The sequence below is a fragment of the Eptesicus fuscus genome, chromosome 24 (genome assembly GCF_027574615.1).
Source record: "Eptesicus fuscus isolate TK198812 chromosome 24, DD_ASM_mEF_20220401, whole genome shotgun sequence".
Lineage (NCBI taxonomy): Eukaryota > Metazoa > Chordata > Mammalia > Chiroptera > Vespertilionidae > Eptesicus > Eptesicus fuscus.
In genome coordinates, this window is record NC_072496.1 from 16,973,794 (window position 1) to 16,989,908 (window position 16,115).

A 16,115-nucleotide genomic window follows, 5' to 3' on the forward strand; every position below is an offset into this window, starting at 1 on the left:
TGTGTGAAGAATTACTCAACATATCTGGGCCTGTGCTCTCCCTTAGTGGACCCAAAGGCTCCAGGAGATAAATTTTCATAAAAAGAAAAAGAAGAGCTTTAAAATGAGAGTTGCCTTTGACAGTCACTATCACAAAAGCAACTATCACAACCCGAGAAAGAAGTAAAAGTGCAGGAGGTTCATGTTCAGGAGATGGAAGTTCCAGCTGACACTATTTCCTCTACAAAGTGATCAGAGGATAAACTAAGACCAGAGTGTGAGCCTGGAGCCAGTAGACCAAGTTTTGGGGGAGAGAGGAGTATTTGTGTGGGTCCCTGGGAACCGGAAGCATGAACTATAGAGACATAGACAGAGCTCCCAGGTCCTATTCCTTTGGGGGAGTTTGGTGCTGGACGTGTAGCAGCCACACTGCCTCCTTTGTGGTGTTTATTCTCTAGACTCTGTTGTCAATCCAGTTGCAAACATTGCAACCTGAAAGAATCTCCACCAGGGCCAGATGTTTTCAGGTGAAGTTGTTGGTAACATTTGGGGAGCAATTAAGTTTAAGTTTTGGAAATTTAATTATGTAAAGTCTTGATGCAGATCACTGATAGAAACCTGGTCACCCTTATGGGTTCTGTCTTGTTTTCACCATCATGGTCTGTGTCCATGTGGAGACGTGACATGGTTCTAACCTGGGAGCATGAGGGCATGTTGGTCTTTTCTGCTTCATCAGCAGCTCATTTCAGAAGCACCATCTGCTCCCTCTCAAGTCCCTACTCATGTCTACATGTGGCCCTTGGCAGTGCTATCACCGTGTCCATACATGATGGGCATCCTCTGGAACCTGAAGTCCTTTCACTGAATGGACCAATGTGCAACACGGGAAAAGCTACCCCGAGCCTGGAGATGAATTATCATGGACGGGAATTCACCAAGTCTGAGCAGACACACCTCCAGGATGGTCCATTCATTATGTTGTGATGTGCTCATTGTTCAATTTGTCTCCCTTTTTCCTGAAATAGCCACACATAACATCCAGAGTCATTCCAATAAGGAAGCACTGACTTAAATTTTAACCCAAGTTCCAGGTTCTAGGTGAGGTTCAAACTACTGTGTTGTGCATCCCAGACACTGGTGCCATGGCTAAATTCTAAACAAATTAACGTGTGCACACACATATGCTCACTCCACTCTCACACACACAACTTCCTGGTGTCAGGAAGGAACCTCGTCCCAGGTTCCTGAGTGGCAGTGGAGACCCTGACTCTCAGGGGACTGTGATGGCTGGACTCTGACCTCAGGAATATCTAGGTTCTCATCACTGGGGCCTGTGGGTGTCCTTACATGACAAGACTTTGCAGACATGGTTAAGGTGGGGACGATGGAGCTAAGGGTGCCCTGAGCCATCTGCTAGGACATTCCTATAACCACAGGGGTCCCCTTCAGAGGGAAACAAACAAATCAAACTAAAACTTTTGTGATCATTGAAACCAGATGTTGGGGTGGGTTTGCTCATCCACCCAAGTGAATGTGGACCAGCAAGGAAGCATGAGCTAAGGAGGATGGAGAACTGTGGAGGGAGGTCCTGGGGGATGATCCTCCTTGCCTTGGCCCAGGTGAGCCTATAAGAGGGAAACAGGGGAACAGGTGGGCCTGTCAGAGGGAAACGTGGGGACAATTGAGCCTGTGGGGACTGGGGGCCTGAACTCAGCACACAGGGGCCTAGGCTGCACTGGGGTCTCTCTTAGTGAGGTTTCCCAAACCCAGGACTAGGAGAGCACTGAGGATGGTATCCTTGAAGAGAAAGAGAAATAGAAAATACAAAGACAGTCCCAGTCACTGCTGACATGTCCCTTCAAACAGACAATGTCCCTCCTTCATTGTTGTCAGCAGTGAGAACATGAGAAGGTAGAATCGTCCCTGGAGGGAGCTGAGAGCTTGAGAGGAAATTCCTGTGCCCAACAGGAAGGCCCTTCCCTCCACACCACTCTCTGCCCCAGCTCCTAGGGCTGCTTTCTGTGCTGTGGGTCCTGAGCGCCCCCTGGTGTCCTGAGCGCCCCCTGCATCATGGCCATGCTGTCTCCATCAGGGAGGTTTGTGTCTGGGCTCACACTGACTTCCCCTCACTGTGTCTAGCACAGTAATACACAGCTGTGTCCTTGGTGGTCACAGAGCTCAGCTGCAGGGAGAACTGGTTCTTGGATATGTCTCTGGAGATGGAGGTTCGGCTCTTGAGGGAGGGACTGTAGTAAGTGTTTCCATTATTATTTATGCACCCAATCCACTCCAGCCCCTTCCCCGGGAGTTGGCGTATCCAGGTCCAGTCATAACCACTGGTTGTGATGGAGAATCCAGAGACCACGCAGGTGAGGGAAAGGGTCTGTGAGGGCTTCACCAATCCTGGACCGGACTCCTGCAACTGCACCTGGGACAGGACACCTGTGGACAAGGAGCATCAGGCTCTGTCAGTCATGTGTAGTCAAAGCCATCCCATGACCTCTGTCTGACCCCTGAGATCCTCACTTTGGGGGGCTGTCACCAGGCACAGGAGAAGACCCAGCAGTCTCATCTTCTTCTCGACCACAGATCTGCCTTCCCAGAGACCTCAGGCCTGTGTGAGGGGAGAACTGTGAGCCTGCACAGGCCAGGAGAGGATTTACCATGGAGCTTGAAGAAAAATTTGCATGTGGGGCAGCATTTCCCTTATAAGTAGAGGGACTTAGGTCCTCATTCTCTTGTCATTTTGGGTCCCATCTTGGGGCATCTCTTTCCTTGACCTCACTCACCAGGTTACTCATGGATGGGGCCCACCTGGGTCATGAGACTTATTGGAATTAGGTCAAGAACAACCTCTCCTGAGCAAAAGAAGAAATGTTGTATTGGAAGAGTAGGTTAGTTTTGTAAATTCTCATTCATTTTTCAAACAAATTTCATAAGGATTACCATTTGTTTAGCTTCTGAAATTCAACACTTATATATCTCTACAATTACAAATGTTTATCATTGTCATTTTAGATGCTAATTATGTTCACCTTGGTGTAACCATTTGAAAAGAACAGCCATTTTTTCCATCAAAATATCTTCATTTATAAGGTTACTTGATATGAGTAACTGCTTCCCAACCACAGGACAAAGGGATCCCCTTGATTCTTGATGTTGGAACTTATTTATGTTTTATAACACACTGTGCAAAATCTTTAATTATGCAATCCCATGGCTTATTGCAAAGACCCCAAACTAATAACATCCAAAATAATCATGTTTTAACCTGAAGAGGAGATCAGAAATAAAAACAGTGATTATGCATGTGTACCATTGAGAATCTTTCATATCTTGAAACTAGATGGCATCCAGTTAAGTGACCTGATTTCTCAGTCTATTTTTATCAATGATGTTGGGGTTCAGAGTGAGGGGAATTGGAGAATTCCTAGCATACACTTTTCACAGGAAAGGGAAATTCAACCCTGTGAGGAATCCCTCACTCCCTGCCTCCCTCTACCCTTTGCCTGGGGATGATCACTGTGGTCAGAAGGTGCTGGGCTCTCCCCCATAACATACAAAGTTACAAAGAACTACCCAGAAAATGTGTAATGCACCCATTCTCCCATCAGGCACTTGATTTGGAGAGATAGTCTCTCAGTAAGCCTGCCATTTAATTTCCTTGATGGAATATTTGGTGATACAAATTATTTCACTTTTATTAAAGTTCAGTTCATCAGTATTTTCTTTAATTGGAACTGTTTGGGGTGATTTTACAAAGAACTACCCAGAAAATGCTGAGCTTCCACTGTCAATGTAATTGGTTACAGCAGCCACAGGGAATGGAGCAGGTTCTGATACCAGAGTTGCTGCTGGGAAACTACACATAAATCTAGACATGACTGTGGAACTGGGTAAGGGGAGGTAGATGGACTTATTTTGAGTCACATGACAGAGATATGACTGATATTCATGGACAGTTACTGGACATATGGGTTTAAAGTCTCCTCCAGTGAAGGCCCAGAAGGAAGTGCAGGGCATGGTAGAGACAGCTTGTATCACCGCAGGAAATACCTGAATAATTGTGAGAAGTAGAAACAGTAAACATTCTGAAGGCAGGGATCAAGAGAAATAAAGAACGTGTCACTGCAAAGTGACGAGAAGGGGGTCCCTGTTTCCTATGTGCACATTCTTAGTGTCTCACTTCTAGAAGGTAGCACCTTCCTAGGTCCAGGGGATCTGCACATGGACACCTTTGGGGTCATTACTGATCTGGTCTCACCATGGATCATCCAAGCTGCATAATTCATTGGGGTCCCATTTATGAAATCTGTCAACACTTGGAGAGAAGGGTAGACACCCCTCACTGGAGAAGTCATGGTGATGGTGTGTGTATGAGAAGCCGTCATTTCATTAGACCAGGGCTCCTGTCTCAGTCCATCATCATCATTTTAATCATCATAATCATCATCATAGTCATTGTCATCGTCATCATCATCACAATTTGCTTACTTATAATCATGCTGCTAATTTTCTATAGACATAGAGGTTGTCCACACTAATTCCTTCTTATCAGAAAAGAAAGCAGGCATCTACTCTTCAGGTACCATTGGAGATTGAATCCCTCCAGGCCCAAATATATGTTGACACCAGGCCTTAGCAAAAAATCAATGACCTTTGATAAAGTACATATTCAACCAAGACATTGGACCAAGAATCTTTCCAATTCTAACATCACCATCACCATCACCACCAACACCAGCACCATCATCAGTGTCATCATCATCATCATCATCATCATTTGCTTCCTTATAATTATTCTTCTCATTTTCTGTAGACCTAGTATTTGTATGAACATAAGAACACTTTATCTCAATGTTTGGTCATTTTTTCATAGTTGTAAGAAAATGGGTAGCCATAGTGTGTAATCTTTTTCATTTGACCTTTAACAACTGATTGCTCATTGTTGCCTCTTCTCCATATGCCCCCAACATGGAAAATCAAATAAGAAATCAAATTTTCTCTTTAGATGTCATTGTGAGATTGAAACCACCTCCTGGAAGCAGAATTCCTCACCCTTCCCATCACCTCACCAAAATAATAGCCCTGCCCCAGTCTCCTTTTCTGACTCTATGAAAGAAGATCTAACTTCCTCAAGGGCCTTTTCTGCACTTCTCAGGGATTTGAACTATCGGCGTAATAAACATTCCATGTCCCCTTTGTTGGTCATCAGCCTGCATATTTTAACCAAGTTGCTATGGGTCCTTCTGTCTCTGCCTGGTGTCACCCACTCTTGGTGCTATGAGCATGATCATAAGACAATGAGTGTCACCAACTGGGGTCCTTCTCTAGCTTTGGGTTCACATACTCTTGGTGCCTACTGGCCAGCATTCAGATGAGCTGCTCTGTTGAGTCAGCAGAGTGTCTTGTTAGATTCAGGGGACGTGGGTCAGAAGATTTGGTGAATAGTAGTCATTTTAGTACAAGTGTGTCTGAAAGATACTCTTTTCTGATTGTCCACTTGAGAAAGTTGTCTCTGTTTACAACAGACTTTCTAACCCAGAGACATCAGAGGTAAGTGCAGAATCAGGGATCCAGAGAGGTTCCCTGAGGGAAACTGTGCCACGAAGTGGAAACCAGCCCAGACGTCCAACTGCATGTGCTCCTGGGATATTCCTAATGTTCAGCGACTCCGAGCGCCCCCTGGTGGCCACAGCCTCTGCTGCAGGGAGGTTTGTGTCTGGGCTCACACTGACTTCCCCTCACTGTGTGTCTAGCACAGTAATTCATGGCTCTGTCATTGGCTCTCAGGCTGCTGAGCTCCATGTAGGCTGTGCTCATGGACATGTCTCTGGTCATGGAGACTCTGCCTTGAAACTTCTGTGCATAATTTGTGTCTCCATGTTTAGGGTTTACTTCTCCCATCCACTCAAGAACCTGTCCTGGGGCCTGTCACACCCAGTGCATCTAGTAGCTGGTGAAGGTGTATCCAGAAGCCTTGCAAGAGACCTTCAGGGAGGCCCCAGGCTTCCTCACCTCAGTCCCAGACTGCACCAGTTGCACCTGGGAGTGGACACCTGTGGGGAGGAGACAGGAGTGGGTGGAAATCTCTCTTGACTCTCCCTGGTCCCATTCTCTACCCTGGGATAGGTGCCCCTTACCTGTAGCCACAGGCACCAGTAGGAGCGTTCTGGAGCTCCAGTCCATGGTGAGGGCTGTGCTGTGAGCAGTTCAGTAGGGGAGGGTGTGGCTGTGAGTGATGGCCTCAGGGCACAGACTTATCCATATTCAAGATATTCTACCTCCTATCTTTTGCATATTCATGAGGCAGAGTATTTCATAGCTGAGGTCTTGACCACACCTGAGAGAAGATTGAGGACACAAGGATCATGTTCATTGGGAGTCTGAGGGTCCAAGTCCTAATTTTTTTTTGAAATTATATCTTTATTGTGGAAATTATTACATAGTAGAGACCCAGTGCATGTATGCATGCACCAGTGGGGTCCCTGGGCCTGGCCTGTGGGATTGGGCCTTAACTGGCTCTCCAATATCCCTTGAGGGGTCCCAGATTGCGAGAGGGTGCAGGCCAGGCGGAGGAACCCACCAGTTCACAGTTGGGGTCAGGGAGAGATTTGGGAGGTTGGCCAGCAGGGGAGGGACCACAGGAGGGCTCCAGGGCAAGTCCAGCCTTTCTTGCCCAATCCTAATCAGCCAGACCCCTGTAGCAAGCTAATCTACCTACCAGTCAGAGCGTCTGCCCCCTGGTGGTCAGTGCATGTCATAGCCAGCAATTGAGTGGCCTTAGTATATCATTAGCATATTTAACTTTGATTGGTTGAACAGCCAGACACTTAGTATATTAGGCTTTTATTATATAGGATGTGCCATTTAATTTTCCATTGACCCTTTCTAGCATGTCCCAAGGCTTCACCATCATATTGTCTGTGTCTATGGATTATGCATATACACATACAAGTTCTTTGGTTGATCTCTTCCCACCCAACCCCCCTACCCCGATTTCCCTTTGAGATTCCACAGTCTGGTGTTTGCTTTTAGGTCCCTGGATCCATTTTTTCATCAGTTTATGTTGTTCATTAGATTCCACATATAAATGAGATTATATGATACTTGACTTTCTCTGACTAACTTATTTCACTTATCAAGATAATCTCCAGGTCCCTCCATGCTGTCTCAAGGGTAAGAGATCCTTCTTTTTTACTGCCACAAAATATTCTATGGAGTAAATGTACCACAGTGTTTTGTCCAGTCATCTACTGATGGGCACATGGGCTGTTTCCAGATATTGGCCATTATACATATATTGTGCTGCTATGAACATAGGGGTCCATAGATTCTTTTTGATTGGTGTTTCAGGTCCCTTAGGATATATTTCTAGAAGTGGCATCACTGGGTCAAATGGCAGTTCCATGTTTAATTTTTTGAGGAAACTCCATACTGTTTTCCATTAATGGCTGCTCCAGTCTGCATTCCCACCAGCAGTGTACTAGGGTTTCCTTTTCTCCACATCCTCACCAGCACTTGTCATTTGTTGATTTATTGATAGTAGCCATTCTGACAGGTGTGAAGTGATACGTCATTGTCATCTGAATTTGCATCTATCTGATGATCAGTGACTGAGTAATTTTTGTATGTCTCTGGGACATCTGTATATTCTATTTGGAGAGGTGTATATTTAGGTCCTTTGCCCATTTTTCAATTGTATTGTTTGTCTTCCTCTGTTTAAGTTGTATGGGTTCCTTATATATTTTGGATATTAACCCTTTATCAGATGTATTCTTGCCAAATATGTACTCCCATACAGTGGATTCCATTTTCATTTTGTTAATGGTTTCTTTTGCCTTGCAGAAGTTTTTGTTTGTTTGTTTGTTTGTTTGTTGTTTTTATGTAGACCCACTTGTTTATTTTTCTCCTTAGTTTCCATTGTCCTAGGAGAGGTATCTGTAAACATATTGCTACTAGAGATGTCTGAGATTGTGCTGCCTATGTTTTCTTCTAGAATTTTTATCGTTTCCCTGCTTACATTTAAGCCTTTTACCCATTCTGAGTTTACACTTCTCTATGGTGTAAGTTGGTGGTCTTGTTTCATTTTTTGCATGTATACATCCAATTTTCCCAGCTGTCTTGATGTCATAGTATGTTCTTGCCACCTTTGTCAAATATTAATTGTACATAATGGCTTGAGTCAATTTCTGGGTTCTCTGTTCTCTTTCCTTGATTTATATGCCTGTTCTTGTGCCAGTACCAGGCTGTTTTGATTACTGTGGCTTTGGAGTATAACTTGATATTTTGTATTGTGATCTCTCCAACTTTGTTCTTTTTTCTCAAGATTCCTGTAGCTAACTGGGGTCTTTTTTGGTTCCATATAAATTTTTGGAGTATTTATTCTAGATCTGTGAAATATATTGTTGCTATTTATAAAGGGATTTCATTGAATCTGTAGATTGCCTTGGGTAGTATGGGCATTTTAATGATGTTAATTCTACCAATGCATTAACACAATATATTTTTCACTTGTTTATATCTTGCTCTATCTCTTCATTCAACATACTGTATTTTTATGAGTACAAGTTTTTGTGGGGTTTTTTGTTTGTTTGTTTTGTTTTGTTTTTTGATTTTTGTTTACCTCCTTGGTTAAGTTTATTCCTAAGTATCTTAATTATTTGGTTGCAATGGTGAATGTGATAGTTTGTTTCCTTTTCTGAGAATTCATTATCAGTGTATAAAAATGCCATCGATTTCTGCGTGTTAAATTTGTATCCTGTGACATTGCTGAATTCATTTATTAAATCTCATATTTTTTGATGGAGTAGTTAAGCATTTTTAAGTACAATATCATGTCATCTGTGAATAATAAGAATTTTACTTCCTTCTTTCCAATTTGGACGCCTTTTATTTCTTTTTCTTGTCTGATCGCTGTAGCTAGGACTTCCAGTACTATCTATATCCTATCTAATAAAATAGTAATATGAAAATTAACCATCACTCTGCCACGCCCACCAGCCAAATTAACCCAACAAAGATGGCTGCAGCCATGGAGAGAGCAGGAGGGAGGTTTGGATTTCCCTGGCAATAGAGGAAGCCAAGCTTTCCACAACCCTGGCCAGCCCAGGCCTCTGATTAAGGCTACAAAGTTTCAATTATAAAAGATAAATCCCAAGAGAAATGGCGGCATCCATGGAGCTGGAGAGAGCAGGCTAGGGTTGCCCTTGGCAACAGAGGAAGCCAAGCTTTCCACCTTCCCTGGCTGGCCTAGGCCTCCACTCCAGGCTACAAAGTTTCAATTATAGAAGGTGAATAAACCCCAACAGAAATGGCTGCTGCCACTGAGCAAGAAGAAGGCTTGGCTCCACTCCAGGCTACAAAGTTTCATTTGTAGAAGATAAATATATCCCAGATACCAGAGCCTCCATTTGGGTTGCAGGGGGGCATGGCTGGCCTGAAAACCACCACAGGCCCCTCACTGAGGCTGCCCCACACCCCAGAGGAACCCTCATCCTGATCCGGAACACCCTTCAGGGCAAACCAGCTGGCCCCCACCCATGCACCAGGCCTCTATCCTATCTAATAAAAGAGTAATATGCAGATTGATCATCACTCCAACACACAAGATCAAGATAGCTGCCCCCATGTGGTCAAAGATCCTGCCACCATGTGGACACAAGATAGCCACCACAAGATGGCCAGCAGGGGAGGGACCAGGCCTGCAAGGGAGGGCAGTTGTGGGCGATCAGGCCAGCAGGGGAGGGCAGTAGGGAGCTACCAGGCCTGCAAGGGAGGGCAGTTAGTGGGTGACCAGGCTGGCAGAGTAGGAAAGCTGGGGGCAAACAGGCTGGCAGGGGAGCAGTTAGACATCAATCAGGCTGGCAGGGCAGTGGTTAGGGGGTGATCAGGCTGTCAGGCAGAAGTGGTTAGGGGCAATCAGGAAGGCAGACAGGTGAGCAGTTGGGAACCAGCAGTCCTGGATTGGGAGAGGGATGTCCCACTGCCCATTTAGTGCAGTCAGATATCCCTTGAGGGGTCCCATATTGGAGAGGGTGCAGGCTGTGCTGTGGGACACCCCCCGTGCACAAATTTTGTGCACTGGGCCTCTAGTACTGTATATAAAAGCCTAAACTACCATTGCGACTGAACGACTGGAGAGACTGGAATGACCAGTCTATCAGTCCTACTATGGTGCACATTGACCACCAGGGGGAAGACTCTTAATGCAGGAGCTGCCCCCTGGTGGTCAGTGTGCTCCTACAGCCAACCTCCCATGGCCAGCCAACCTCCTCTTATCCCTCCCCCCGGGCTGGCAATCCTCCCACAGTCCCTCCTCCCACCCTTCCCCCCAGCCAGAAAACTTCCTTCAGTCCCTCCCCTCACCCCACCCCCCAGTTGGCAGGCCCTGGCCAGCAGGCTACAGCTGACAGGCCTGGGACAGCCCGGCCCTGATTGGTACTGGGTGAGACGGCTCTGATAGGCCCTTATCACCAGCCAGGCCTAGGGACCCCACCCATGAACAAATTTCATGCACCGGGCCTCTAGTCTACATATATAAAATCCTAAGCGACCGAACGACCAAAGGACAAGTCGAGCGGTCGCTATGATGGTCACTCACCACCTTGGGGCAGACACTCAATTCAGGAACTGCTCCCCTGCTGGTCAGTGCGCTCCCATAGCGGGAGCACCGCTCAGCTGACCAATGGGTGCCAGGCAACAGGCTCATGGCTGGCAAGCATAGAGGCAATGGCGCAAGCCTTTCCCGCCTCTGTGGGAGTGCTACTGAGCAGTGGCAACAGGCACAGCAGGGCCAAGGTGAACGGGAATGGCACCTGGCCCCGAGCTCAGGCTCCTCCCTGGCCACCTGACACATTGTGCACTACGACATCCCCTGAGGGGTCCCAGATTGTGAGAGGGCACAGGCCAGGCTGATGTACCCCACTGGTGCATGAATCCATGCACCAGGCTTCTAGTCTTACCTTATAATAGACAAATATGCAAATTGACCGCATCTTCGCTATGCCCAAGCCACGCCCACCAACCAAGCCACGCCCATCAACCACGCCAACCAGGAAACCGTTGCAGGGAAGCTGGGGTGCGGCGGAGCCCAAGGCCCAGAAAGCCACCCAGGGCTTTCCCGGCCTTGGGCGCCAGCGGGGTGCCTGCTCTGATCGCAGGAGCGAGCCGACCTGGGGGGTCGGCTCGCTCCTGAGATCAGGTAGCAGGGATGCTGGGTGCAGCTGAGCCCAAGGCCACCGCCCAGGGCCAAGCTGGGACCCTGAAAGAAGGTAGAAGGCGGTGGCCACAGCCAAGGCCTGGGTCCCCGGTGCCGGCAGAAAACTGGTGCAGGCAGCCAGGTGAATGAAGGTCTATTGCACGAATCTTCGTGCAAACGGGCTACTAGTGTTAAATAAGAAGGGTGAAAGCAGACATTTGTGTTTTGTTCCTTTTCTTGGGGGAAGTGCTTTTAGTTTTTGCTCATTGAGTATGATGTTGGCTCTTGGTTTGTTATACTTTTATTATGTTGAGATATGAACCCTCTTTTCCCACTTTGCTGAGAGTATTTATCAAAAGTGTATGTTGGATTTTGTTGAATATTTTTTTCTGTATCTGTTAATATGGTAATGTGATTTTTGTCTTTCAGTTTGATTATGGAGTCTATCACATTTATTGAGTTGTGAATATTGTACCAATCTTGCATCTCTAGAATGAATCCCACTTGGTCATGGTGTATACTAGTAATCTTTTTTAATATATTGCTGGATCTGATTTTCTATTATTTTCTTGAGGATTTTAGCCTCTATGTTCATCAGGAATATTGGTTTGTAATTATCTTCTTTAGTAGTATGATCTGGTTTTGGAATTAGGATAATAATGGACTCATAAAAAGGGTTTGGAAGTGTTCCTTCCTCTTGGATTTTTTTGGAATAGTTTGGGGAATATAGGTGTTAGTTCATCTTTGAATGTTTGGTAAAACGCCCCTGTGAAGCCATCCAGACCAGTGTTTTTATTTGCTGAAAGTTTTTTAATTCCTGCTTCTATTTTCTTAGTTGTTATTGGCATATTCAGGTTTTCTGATTCTCCCTGTTTCAGTTTTGGGATAATTGTGTTTTTCTAGGAATTTGTCCATTTTATCCACATTGTTCAGGTTGTTGGCATATATTTGTTTTTAGTATTTTATTATAATCTTTTTATTTTCGGGGTAAATAAATAAAAAAAGCAGAGAAGTTGCTCCTTCTCTGCTTTCATTTATTATTTTATTTATATCTGGGTCCTCTATCTTTGTTTCCTGATGAGTCTGGCTAAATATTCATTAATCTTTTCTCTTTTCAAAGAACTGGCTCATGGTTTTACCAAGTCCGATTCCTTAGTGGTGACAGGTTCTGTAGTTACCAGAGCTGTCAGGAGGAGACCATGGAATACACAGAGAGGTCAGTGGAGCAGTGCATGAATTGGGGAAGCTTTGCAGACATAGCAGGTTCTCAGAGCTTTGGGAACCCCATCAAAGAAATTCAATGAGGAAGTGTCCGAGCTCTCTTCCATCCTGGGGAAGAAAGGTGAAGGTGGGAGAAACTACAACACCTATAACATGGAGCTAGGAAAATGCTGTGATAGCATTATGCCCAACAAGCAGCCTCACCCTAGGTTATTACCCATCTGAGTCCTCAAAGGAGTAATATACAGAGGATTCAAGGCCATCATTTTGAAATGTCAAAGTTTAGCACATGATTATAAGCAAACAAGAATGGAAAAACTGTATATAGTGGACTAGATAAGTAGGTTGCACTTCCTCATTGGATTTCTTTGATGGGGTTCCCAAAGCTATGAGAACCCCCTATGTATGCAAAGCTTCCCCAAGTTATGCACTGCTCCCCTGACCTCTCTGAGTCTCAATAGGCCGATAACTATGGAGGAAATTGAAGCAGTTATCAAAAACCTTCCAGCAAACAAAACCCCAGAATGAGATGGCTTCACAGGGGAGTTTTACCAAACATTCAAAGAAGAATTAAAACCTATCCTCCGCAGACTATTCCAGAAAATTCTAGAGGAAGCAACACTTCCAAGCTAATTATATGAAGCAAGTATTACCCTCATACCAAAACAAGATAAAGACAACACAATGAAAGAGAATTACAGACTAATATTCCTCATGAACATAGATGCTATCCTCAACATTTATTTTTTTATCATTTCTCTCTTTATCATTTATATTTGCCATTGAAATCATGACATGTCTTGGTGTGGGTCTTTTGGGGTTGATCCTGCTTGGGACTCTCTGTACTTGTGTAACTTTTATCTTTCCCATATCCGGAAAGTTTTCTGTCATTATTTCTTCAAATAGATTGTCTAATCCCTGCTGCTCTTCTTGTCCTTCTGGCAGCCCTATTATATGCATGTTACTTCGTTTCATGTTGTCCCGAAGCTCCCTTACGCTTTTCTCCTGCATTTCCCTGTTTCTGCACCAAGACTCGAGTGTCAGAATCTCTGTTGCCTTGTGCGGTTTCTCATTGAGAATCAGGGTCCCTGTGTGTGCATGCACCAACAATTGGGGTCGCTGGCTCTTAGTGTGAATGCCCTGTGAGTCAGGGATCCCAGGCAGCTGTGTCCAGCGTGCCAAATTCCCTGAAGTGGAGCTGTGACTTGTGTGTGCTCTCTCTACTGAGCCAAACCAGCTAGTGCTTCACACACTCTCAAATTCCTGAAAGGGACCTGCCTCCATGCACTCTCCCAATTTCCCTGAAGGGGGGCGGAGTCCATCCTGTGTGCCAAATTCCCCACAGGGGAGCCCCACTGTGCGCGCTCTAAGATTCCCAGAAGGGGAGCTGTGACCCGCAAGCCAAATTCCCCCAAATTCCCCTCAGGGGAGCCCTCTGTGCATGCTGTCAGATTTCCCTGAAGGGAAGCTGCTTCTGTACTGCGCACCAAATTCCCTAAAGAGGAGCGGGTCCCTGTGCTGGCGCTCTGCAGCTTGGGTGAGGAGCGGGTCTATCAGTTACTATGGCACTATCCGTGAGCCTGCGGGGAGGGGGATAGGCTCTTTGACTCACTGAACTCTGCTGCCAGGAAGTCTGGATTCTTATTGTTTGTTGGTCTGAAGCTGTGATAGCAGTTCTCTGTCCCCAGTGGCTGCAGGGTCCTGGTTTGTGTCTGAAGACAGGATCCTAGTCTCAGGCAGCTCTGTTTCTCAAGATGAAGTGGTCTTCGTGTCTGCACCAGCCTCCGAGAAGTGTCCGCTTTGTGGGCGGGGCTCCGCCATCTAGGACTGCCCGGTTAGGCAGCCCCTTGGAAGACCTGCAGAATCTAACTGACCCTAGCTCATACACACACACACACACACACACACACACACACACACACCACACACGTCTACACTCTCCTCTATGGGTTCCTCACTCACACTCTCTCTCTCCCTACCTTCCTGCCAGTCGCCATCTTCTTTTGCTCTGGAGTTTATATTCTGAAGACAGTGAGAAGGGAGGCACCTGAACAAGGTAAGGAAGATAAGGGCAAGGGGAAATCAGCCTTTTGGCAAAGGGAACAGGAAGTGCAAAGGCCCTGTTATTATTGATTTAAATATCTTTATTCTTTTCTAATATGTAAGCATTTAACGCTAAACATTTTCCTCTAAGCACAGCTCTAGCTCCATTATAGAAAACTTGATATTTTGTAATTTAATTTTCTTCCAGTTTTGAAATAAATTTTCTGTTAGTTTAGAATTCTACGTTGATGACTTCTCAATGTTCCTTCAGCTCTTTAGAGTCGTCACTCCATTGCCTTCTGGTTTTGGTAGTTTTTCATGAGACCTTTGATGTTTGTATTAATCTTGTTCATTGACTCATGTGTGGTTTTTTCTTTGCTGCCCTTAGGCATTTTACCTTTTTCATGAGTTTGACTTTATTGTGCCTTGATTTAATGTTGTTTATTTTCATTCTTCTTGTGGTACTTTGGTGTCCTTAGATCTCTTTATAGTTTACATCAAATTCTGAAAATCTATTTGCCATATTTCTTCAAACATTTTACTTGGTGCCCCCTCTCTCCTCTTTCTGGGATTCCAATTGCATATATATATATATATATATGACTGCTTTATTGTCTCTTACACTCCTGACACTTGACTATTTTTTGGAAAAATTTTTCTGTGTTCCATTTTGGAGAGTTTCCATTAGACTTCTTTAAGTTCACTTACATTTATTCTTCAGTGTTAGTCTTACACCATGTATTTTTCATTTCAGATGTTGTTATTATAAACCTCTAGAAATTAAAAATACATGCCAGTTCTACCAAGTTCCTTTCTGTGAGATTAAAGCCCTTGTGTGTTTTATCCAACAGAAGCTCCTGACAGAAGACTGTCCCTTTGTTAGCAAAGCCAAGGTTATTGGTTGCTGGGACTGCAATAACGTTTCTCTGGTCACTGCCCAAGGACTTTCCCAATGGTCTCCTTAAAATTGCAAGGTCTCCAGGAGGAGAGACCAAAGGGAATATTAAGGGCTCCTTCTGACTGATCAATCGGGCAGAGGAAGTAACTGACTTTCTCTAACGGGTGGTGTGAAAGGAAATTTAAGGCATAACGAGGAGAGGCAGTGAGTCCTGAGGTGGGTATTTACTCCTGGAGAATAAAACCACTGACCAGATCATCAGAGAATATATACCCCAGGTCCCAACTCAGCTGGTCCTCATGCTCTGTGGTCCTGAGAGTCCCTTGGTGTCCTGAGCAACCCCTGCAACCCTGCCCAGCTGCCTCCATCAGGGAGGTTTGTGTCTGGGCTCTCACTGACTTCCCCTCACTGTGTGTCTTGCACAGTAATACATGGCATGTAAATCAACATGTAAATCAGGGACTGGAGACCACATGGATCATAAGACACATTGGATTCAGGTCAAAGCACAACCTCACCTTTCTGAGCATAAGAAGAAGCACGGGGGAAAAAAAAAAGATGGCGACTGGCAGGAAGAGAATCTAAAGAGAGAATCTTAAAGGCGGCAAGAGAGAGACAGAGAGTTACCTACAAAGGAACACCCATCATATTGTCAAATGATTACTCAAAGGAAACACAACAAGCTAGAAGAGAATGGAAGGAGGTATACAAAGTGTTTCAAAGCAAAGGACTGAATCCAAGAATACTATATCCAGCAAGACTATCAATCAAAAT